At 39.7% G+C, this 10,430-nt stretch overlaps 1 long non-coding RNA gene across 1 annotated transcript; it reads right to left on the bottom strand.

The window, feature by feature from the left end:
* Positions 1 to 271: 271 nt before the first annotated feature.
* Positions 272 to 9,257, bottom strand: LOC131896071 (uncharacterized). Its single transcript, XR_009375357.1, has 3 exons — positions 9,157 to 9,257; positions 5,008 to 5,067; positions 272 to 353 (listed from the first exon to the last, which is right to left on the bottom strand). It is a non-coding gene; the product is annotated as an uncharacterized LOC131896071 (long non-coding RNA).
* Between the last annotated feature and the right edge of the window lie 1,173 nt (positions 9,258 to 10,430).

Here is a 10,430-nt window from a genome sequence, read left to right as displayed (position 1 = left end):
GTCTGTGACTAGAGTCCCCTGCACCTAGCTACTCTTCAGATGTTTTCCTGAACTGTTTCTGCTGGGTCTGTCACCACAATGTCATATGCCCAGTAAAAAAGGCTCACTCTCTCAGCTGAGTCACTAAGCATCTTAACACAAGATTTACCTCTATTCCTCACTTCAAAGCCATGACTTTGTCTTTACTGCCTCTCTATGAGATTATCACTCTAAGAGGAAAAGGTTATTCACCAACACATTGCTATTTGTTATTAGCAGTTTAAAACAAAGACCTCCCTCTGTTCTCCATGGTACCCAATATTCATTAGAAAACTTGCACACTTTCATTTTTCTGGGGGCTGCTTGGTGGGATCCTGTGAATAGAAAGAAATTGAATCATAGTACATAGTGAACACATCTATATTTAACACAGGTTTTAGCACAGCTTTAAAAACCTCCCTCCTAGCAAGCATGTAGGATCAAGCCAAATTAATCACTTTTTAAAAATCAGCTTTGCTAAGACATTATTTAGCATATCATTAAATCCATCCATTTTAAGTGCATGATTCAATGTTTTTTAGTAAATCCTTAAAAAATTATGTGCAAATTACCAAAATCCAAGTTCAAAACAATATTTTTTCAACCCCAAATAGCCTGGTCTCAAAAAGATAATTAGTTATCATTTTATACATGAATCATCTTCAATTTAATTAATCATAAACCATATTCTATGTATATTTTTTGAACAAAAGCATAACCAGTATGATTAAGAAAAGCATACTGAAATGTATCCATGGCTAGGATAATTCACACGATCCAGTTTGTCTGGTCCAGAAATCAGGCTCTGTAGTGAATCTAGCTTTTCATCAAGAACAAATTCTGGGACTGGAGAGATGACTCATGAGCTAAGAGGACCTGGTTATCAAGCTGAGGACTGGAGTTCAGCTCCTAGCACCTAGGTGGGATAGCTCACAATAGCTTATAACTAACTCCAGTGGCAGGGGATCTGATGCACTCTCTGGCCTCCACTGGCATATGTATACACACAGGGAGAGAAAGTCATATACATAAATGAAAATGAAATACTCTTTTTTTAAAAAGGAACTAATTCTGCAGTAGTTCTGAAACTAGCTCATTGGAAAGTCGAGTGATGTGTTAGCATGTGAGGCAAAGCTTAGCCAAGTAGACGGAAGGCACCATGGCTTCTGGGCTCAGTTCGTATGATGAAGCACTTCCTTACAACACAGCCTCATCAATCTGCTCTAAGTCAGATGCAGTCTCCTGGATACTGCGCTGGTAAGATAAACACTGAGATCTCTGGAGCCACATTTCCTGAGACACTGACCAGAGCTGCCCTTGAAAGCATTGCATCAAGGGAGGCTGGGAAGAGCTTCCTCAGGATTGGCAAGTGTGGGCTTCTTTGCTGTCAAGGATAATGATCCTAATGGTGTTCTCCATTTGTGATGGTCATTTTCAGTATGCTGGAGAACATGTTATCAAGACATTGAGGCTTTAAAGCTCTGGTCCCCGAGCTAGGTGTGGATTTAATGAAGCTTTCCTTCCGAGACACTCAAGAATTCATTGAATTATTCAAAATAAAAGCCTGACTGTTTGCTTTTACTTTCATTAAAAGATAATATGACACCAAAGAAGAGCTGTGATGGAAAGAGAGGCAGAGTTTGGTGTGGCAGGCTCTCCGATCTAATTTACAAGTGTTTTCCAGGCAGTTATCTTTTGATGAACAAGACTGTATTACACCATGGGGGGAAATGCTAATTAGACGTGCGATGTGGAGAGAAAGCACGCTTCTTTAAACAAATTATGAGAGTCAACCCTAGCACCAGGCTAGTGATTTCACATGAGCATTATTCAGTAAGATGGACATTCGGGTTGTCTGATTAGCATGGTGAGAACAAAAGACGCTACTTCAATTCCGCATCTTCTCCTCTTCCTCTCCCACATTAAGTCCTATATCACCTCAGAGAGCAGAATATTTCCCTTTATCGAAATGATTGAAAACAGTAATTCTCAAATTTACTGAATGACAGATAGACTTTGAATAGAATAGGGAGGTTCAATAAGAGCAACAACTAAATGTCCTGAAACAAGGACCCATGTTTCCTGCATACTGTTCAACTTCTTTTGCAAGAGTGTATAGTTGCAAGAAGAAGAGTCCTAACCCATATAAAAGCCTAGTGCCCTGTGACTGAAATACACACGTATCTGTAGCTGTTCCAGACAAATCTGCTGTGCACACCCTCCCCTTCTCGTTTTGTGTCAGAGCCAGCGTGATTGTATGCTGGCATCCTAGCACGTTTCTACTGCAAGAATCATGCTTTTCTTATCTTGTCCAATCCAACCACTAAAGGATTTGTTTTAAAAGTGACAAATGATATGTATAAGGCTGCAGCTGCAAGGGTCATGTATTACAAGGTACATGATTTATGTACAGCTTTTTGTCCTATGGACCGCGTATTTCATAGCAAAATTAGACTGATTGGGGTCTGCACAATATCAAATTTTATCTCCCCTAGAGGCAAAACCTAGCTCTCTCGGGTGAAGTATTTACCTAAATTCTTATTAATGATGCACAGGGGTAAAGAGCCTATCTTATCTCCAGTTTGGTTTCCACATATCCAGGCTCAGCAGACAAGTATTTTAAGGAGTGCGCTGTTGTGATGAAAGACCTCCGTGCACTTTTTCCTTGGTTGAAGTTTCCCAGAACCCCCCTCCTGATTGCACGATTGCTCCTGTTCTCTGGCTTCAGCTGGGATCTGAAATGCTCTTTAACTGTACTTCAATGAGGGAGGAATGAAGCTACTCAGATTCACTTAATTCAATAGAAGCCAGGAAGAGATTCAATCTTAGAACTGTGTCAAATGCATATTCAAACTGACTGCTACACAGCTGTCACCTGACTCTATCAGTAACTTTTAGATTTTTTTTTTTTTTTAGATTCCCATATAGCTTATAAAGCCTATGAAACCCATTTCAAAGAACTTGACTAGAAAATCCACATAGCGTGGGCCAGCAATGGCTCAGTAGATAAAGGATCTCATGACAAAGCCTGATGACCCACGTTGGATTTCCTGGGACCCACATGGTGGGAGGAGAAAACTGGTTTCTATAGATTGTCATCCACAAGCAAGCTGTGGCATGGGCATGCACACACTCACACAAGTGTGGACACACACTATTGGACGCCAAAGGTTTAGGGTCTCAAGTGGGCGCCCCAAGAACCCAGACTCCAGTCCAGTTGATGCAACAGCACAAGGAATTTATTAAGGCTTCTGTACAGAAGGGCTTCTCTGCTCCCAAGAGCAAGAGTCGCATCTTACTGCAGCCCCATAAGGGCTTTTAAAGGAAAAACCCACAAGATTACAATTTCCATACAATTTCATGGCCTGATCACAAGGTGATCACAGAGTGGGTACAGTCACGTCCGCATGCACATTTTTCCTGTAACCTCAAGGGGGGTATCAGGGCGGGAGTGGAGTTTACACAAAGGTCACAGTGGTCCTTCCTGGAACACTTGCAACTATCCCAGTCACAGTTGAGCAAATCTCTTAACAGAAATCTTTTTACATTGTTATATTGTTACAGGGGTGATTGAGTAGTGGCTGAGTCAGGTGGCCCTTGGAACTAGTTTTTTTTTTTTTAGTTCATTATTTCCTGGGGCTTGGGGGTGTAAGCCTGAAGGGTTAGGGTCTTTCACACAAATTAATTGTTATAAAAAAAAATTATGAAGAAAGTTTAAGAGGATGGAAAAGTCTGTAACTACCTTTTCAACAATGACAGTGTAACCAGATTGTTGTCCCCAAATCCTTGTATCTAAAACACAGTTGAACAGATTGACTAATATGAGAGCTTTGTTTTTCGTTATGTTTGGATCAAGTTACCGTGTAAGAGCTCGGCAAACACCGGATACCTGATCAATCAGGTTGGGAAGACAGCTCACAAGTCGGGAGAAGGAGAAAGGTTCCTTCTGAGGTGGTTTTCAGGGAGCCATCTTCCTAGACATAACTAGGAATTTGAGCCTTTCAACTGCATTCTTCCAGGTCATTTTCTTTCTAGTTTCACTGTTTTCTATTGTTTCTATGAGATCTCTTGGAGGTGCCAATTAAAATCTGCCATCCCACGTGTTTTGTGTTTCCTTCTTCTTTTCTTTTGTTCTGTACGCTACAGAAAGCCATCCATCCATCTTTGAAAGGCTCCGGGCTCTTTGACTGGCCCTCTGAGAGTGTCTACTAATGGGTGGAAGTCTTTTTCTTGCTAAGGTGTCCCTTTCTTGTCCTGTGTTTGGATGTTGGCTGTGGCCATGTATCAAGTAGGTTCCTTGGGAACGTGATGAAGGTTAGACCTCCTGAGATTGCTTTATCCATGCACTGGGTAGGAAGGAAGAGCTCTTCGAGATCCCTGGAAGTCAGTTGCCTCCACTTTCTTCCCCCTAATCCTCTGTGAGCTGTGCCTATAGAGAATAGGAAACTAAAAACACAGTCACTAGCCTGTTTAGGGAAAGCCTTATGCTAGAGCCCGACTCTCTTCCTACCTCAAAATTCTTCTCTTCTCCTCACCTAATCGCCTCACTTTGTAATTATCCTTTCAGGACTAAGCCTCCTCCTTGACCTGTGATCTCATCTTCCTCCCAATTAGTAAAGGAACTTGATCCAACTTTGACTTATTTCCTGGCTCATGTCTCTAATCACCTCCTGCGAGGGGATACTCCCTTTTGAATTTGCTCAGCCCAGCTTTGAACCACATAAAATACATAAACCAAACCTACACAATGTAATATCATACCTTTTTGGCAATCTGCTGAAGTACATTTGGGTAATTGATATGTTTTGCATTGATTTTTATAGGCTATATTAGTGCCACTATCTAGCACACTATTTGATTAACTTGAAATAAATTAAGTAATTGACTGATTTTCAGAAATACGCAATGGTTAAATTTGATTGAGACTAACATTATATATTGTTATATAAAGCAGGAAAAGAAGAAGAGAGAAAAGAGGCTAGAACTGACCTGGAGAAAGACAATGATGAGCCATACTCTTCCAGGACAAGTGACACAGAGCACATCTTTCTAAAACAAGAAAGTGGAAAATAGAGCATTTAACAAGATATCAGAATAACTCTGTCGTACAGAATTTCTAAGAAGCTCTCATGTATAAGGAAGCCTGTTGATGTGTTCAAACTACTTCATTCTTTGATTATTTAAGTCTTGCAATTCCCAGGTCCTAAATGTATCACACATAGAAATACATTGTATAGCATATGGTAATAAAATTCATTTATGCAGGTACATATAGAAATTATGTGAAAAATTTTTCCATGTAACTTTATGTTTTCATTTTTTAACAGATTTCTATAACTCACAGTGATATTTTAGAGTAGCCTAAATTGTGAGCACCACAGAAAATCAAGTTGGATTAAATCACTTTTTCTTGATAGAAGAGAACATTATTTAAACCTTTCTGAATTGTGACCTATGATTGCACTCTGTTAAATGTGATTTAAAGGTCAAATCCAGCTGAAAGCCATGGAACACAGCACAAATTCATTATTCCATTTTAATTCGTGTAGTGACACAGCAAAGATCTCACAAATGCCTGTACCTCTGACCCAGAACTACGATGGAAATCCATCTCTCTGAAGTAGATCATGAGGCCTCCAGCAATGAGAAGGCAGGGCCCCCAGAGAAAGGCAAACAGTTCATGCTGGTATCTGGGAAACCCGTGGAAATACACCATTGCTGTCCTCGGATGAAAGTGCAGAGTACCCACTAAAGGAAAGTGCCAAGCCTTTCTCATCAGTGAAGGCCATCATTCATGTACTCCTCAACTCCATGAACGATGTAGCTTTAAAATAAATGCAAGAAACAGCCACCATGAAGAGTCATTTCACAAGTTCATAAGGTTTCCCAACTGAGGGATTTTAATCGCTTGTTCAATGTAGTCCTTGTACTTTAATTAAGGTGACTGAAGACAAGAAAATTTACATTAGTCGATATTACATATGGCTTTTGAGAGGCAGAGCTAGAACAAGAGCTCGGGGCTCCTGATCTTGGTCAGCCCCCTCTACTCATGAGTTACTGTCACCATTTTATACACGTAAGATGGTATGAGGTTTATGAAGTCATCTAGGATGCTAACAGTTTCCTGGACCATGTGTGTTCAATGCTGGATGATAACACTCTCATAGGGATGAACAGTGGTTTCTAAAGTTCAAAAAGTCTTAAATATTTAAATAGTTTTATAGTCTCATGCCTCAAACACCATACATCATATGTATATATATATAAATACATATATATATATATAAATACATATATATACGTATATATACATATACATACATACATACACACACACACACACACACACACACACACACATATATATATGTATATATACTGGTCTAACTGTGTCAACAAAGTTTCAAGGTCAATCTGGAAGGCCAAGTGTTAGGAGAAAGAAGAATCAGGAGAATGTCTAGAAACCCATGAAGCAACAATAAACAGAATGTTCAAAGGCCTGCCCTGCACCTTGGTCACATTGTAGGGAGCTGGTCAAACGGTTGATTTCACACAAATACTAAAGACAATTTGTTACATGACCTAATCCAATAAATTGGAATCTGGACGCGTGTATTACTATTCTCTTCCAAACTTGGGGACCTGTGGTGAAGCATACAGTGTGCTTTGAATGGTGTCAACTTTGGGCCTTTACTGTAGACAGAAAGGGCAAAAGAGGAAGAGAGTTCTATCCTGAGCTTAGTGTATGAGCAACTTCCACACACATGTACAGTGCTTTGGGAACTTGGAAACACAGACATTATATGAGCAAAAATACTTGGAAAGGGTCTGCTTCCAACTCTGTCACCTGTAAATGTTATGCTGTTCTAATGCGCCTCTGAAGCCCAGAGTTCTTTTCCTCTCAATTTGGAATTATTTATTACACAATGTGTGGAGAGAATGACAAGAACCAATACATAAGAAGCAATACATTGAGAACTTAGTGAACTCATAATAATAATAATAATAATAATAATAATAATAATAATAATGACATTATTATTAATATTATATAATAACATTACCAATAATAACAGTGTTAAGCTACTGTTATTAACATTAATATCTTCAGAAGCCAAGAGACAGATTAGTTCTATGATAGCTTACCCAGGAGGCAATTGGCTTTGGAAGACTTTCCAGGCCTGTCTTTTGAAAGGCTCTCCCTCTTTTAATCTGCCTATCCCCACTTTACATTTCTTCACACTGAATCCTCCTCACTTTACCTTTGGCCCTCTTGTTGAGATGTGTTTGCTGAATATGGACTGCCATATACTTATGCCTGCCCTGGGATAACTCAGCTTCCTTCAGAACAGAGATTCACTTGTTCCACAAGTGTTTATTTATTTATTTATTTATTTATTTATTTATTTATTTATTTATTTTTACTACATTTATTCTGCACTGAGCACCATCTTAAGTGAACCATTCCAGGTGTTATGCTACAGCTGTGCACAAAATAGCTAAGAACTGCTCTCCTGGAATCTATGTTTTTCCAGTGGTGAAAAAGAGCAAACAAGTGGATACACAGTTTTCTAGTGGGAAATGCCTAAGAGAAAAAAGAATTACTAGACCCAAGAAATATAGGTAGGAGTATAAGAATCAGGACTGATTTTTAATGGTGTCTGAGTCTGTGACCCAAAGCCATTGTGGGAATGGACAGTATAGATATGTCCTGAGAACTACGAGGTGCCTTTTCATGACTGACATGTCAGACATGTAGGATGATTTATATGGGGTCAAACATGTTGGGCCACACGGATCATTTTAGGAAGTTGGTCTTACTTCTAAGGGAAATAAGACTGTCTTATGCTTCTTAATTCCTAAGATATATTCAGCATTTAATAAGCGATTCGAGAATAAGCCAATCCAGTAAACACTGCATATATGCCTTCAGAGAGCTCAAGTGATGTACAAAGACTGGTTTTATGGCGTTCTGCTTAGATGGGTATGAGGTGAGGTTAGTTTGGAAACAGACCACACACTAGCTCATATCACTTAGAGAAATCACAGCAACATTCTGGCTTTATCTCTGTCGTCTTCTGCTAATACACAAATACAGGCTTGGTGGGGGAGCTGGGTGAGTGGAGATACAGGGTTTATTGTGGAGTGCATTTACTTCACTGCAGGTTTTCTCAGGGATTTACCAACCATCTCGTAAGAAGAAAGTATACTTCAGCCCATCTGGCCAATTCTTCAAACACCCCACACCAAGTAATTTGATGATTTTTTTTTTTAATCAAGAAAAACATCGAGACAATTCCGAAAGCAGAAAAAAGTTTTAAGAGTAGCCTCGGATGACTAGCTAAAGCTAGTATTGGTCAATACAATAAGTAAATAAATGAAAAAGTGAACGAACAGTTTAGGATACCTAATCAAGTGTAAATTTCTGCTCTGTAATAAATTTTCAGCCTAACTGTGTTCTGTCAATGTTTAATTGGGCATTCTGTAGTTTTTCAGGCAACTCCACCCTAAGTAGACAAGCGTCAAACATAATTGCTGTAGGGTTCATATGGCCTCACCACCTTGATGTCTGTCTGACCTAGCTAGGTAACTGAGATGGCACATGGGCTGGTATGTCAGTAAATCTGCAGGGCATTTTATGTGCAGTTATCTTTAATCTATTACTTGATATTGATAAACTGGCACACATATATGAGTGACATGTAATACGTTATATGTGTGATGTAAGTATAGAGACATGTATTTGTATGCAGTTTGTACATATAAATAAACCTTTAATAGAACAGATTAGTTGAGCGTTAATGAAAGAAAGAAGAGCCAGAGTTGGACAATGCTGTTCCAGTCAATAACCGGTAGTGAACTAGTCAGTCAGTTGCTTCATCCTTAAAACAATATTCAAATGAAGAAAATCTTGTTCGCTTAATAAAATGCCACTGTGTTGTTTGATCTGGGGAATTTGTGAAACTGACCAGATGTAACAAGCCATGTTTTCACGGTATAAAACAGCTGACAATCCACTAACATAAATTGCTGTGATAATCACAGAGACATAATTCACTTAATGTATTCTGCTCCTCACTAAAGGAAAACAAACACAGGCTCGGGATGAATCCTTCCACTTCAGATGGCCAGTCGTACCTGGCTGTTTTGTTCCAAAAACTCTCGGTTCATCTTCAAATCTGAAGAGAAAAGAGGGGCGAGAAAGCAAGGAGCCGCCCATCGGCCCCCACTGTGCAGAGTGTCGGCATTGTGATGCCATAGAATCTAGAGACAGATGGCTGCTTATAGCAGCCATCAATCTTAAAGGAGAGTGAATTGAGGATAATGCCCCCCTTTGGTAATGGACACATCTTTGGGAAGTTATTGCTGACAGCATCTTCTAACATGCTGATTTGCTAAGACAAGGTTTTTATTGCATCTAATCTTGTTGTGAGGCAGGAAAATATGGTTGGGTACATGTTTCTCATGTATAGTTTTTACCAGAATTGCCTGCATTAGAGAGTGGCTAAATTGTTTTCCATATTTTATGGCACATTTCTGATGTTGCACCGCACACAACATTGATCACTAAGTCCATTAGCTGATTATGATATCCTGAAAGGAGACGTTTCCTTTGGGAAAAGCCATTATTTGAAATGAAATGAAGACTCAGGCTATCCAGGACAAGTGGGATGGAATCGTGAGAGCAACTGCTTCGTTCCACAAAGGAAAATAATCAACCTGAACAAAAATAAAATAAGTAATTGTAAACATATGTATATTTCCAAAACAGATAAGTCATTTAGACACTTCGCAACAGCTCAATGTGTCCCCAGGAAGGGTGACAAGAGCTTTTAGGTTACAAAACCATTTTCATTGTTCAACACACTGAAAAATACTCATAACATTATCAGGGAGAAAGACAGCGGGACTCAGTGTGGGGACTTGTTGACACGGGTTGAGATGAGCTGAAGGCACACAGTGACTGTGGGACATTCCCAGAAATCAGCAGCAATAAAAACTGCTGTCAAGTGCTGCTTCCAGAGCTAGGCTGTTAGTAGAAGACAGACTATACTCCTGCTGGGGCCATGCTTGGGAGCCAGGACCTTGAGAGGGGATTTTCCCATGGGTCTGCAATCAAGGTGCATATTCAGTCCTTGAGGGGGTCACCTTTCAAAGCTCAGTGGGTTCTACACTCCCTGACCCTCCAACTTCCAACAGTTGTTCCCTTTGTCTGCAGAGCCTTGTAAAAGGAGATCCCAGCAATACAGAACAAAGAATGGAATGAACCTGGGAGCCATAAGGTAACCCAATCATATTTTTAAAACATTAGAATAGCTTGCCTTTTCTTTGGAACTGCAGCAGCTTCTGGGCCCGGCGAACCCTGATGCACAGAGAAGCAGCTTCATTCACACTAATGAACATTGAAGCCT

This window comes from Peromyscus eremicus, chromosome 19 (genome assembly GCF_949786415.1).
Source record: "Peromyscus eremicus chromosome 19, PerEre_H2_v1, whole genome shotgun sequence".
Classification (NCBI taxonomy): domain Eukaryota; kingdom Metazoa; phylum Chordata; class Mammalia; order Rodentia; family Cricetidae; genus Peromyscus; species Peromyscus eremicus.
Note: the sequence above shows the minus strand (reverse complement) of the source record. Positions and strands in the feature narration are given on the sequence as shown.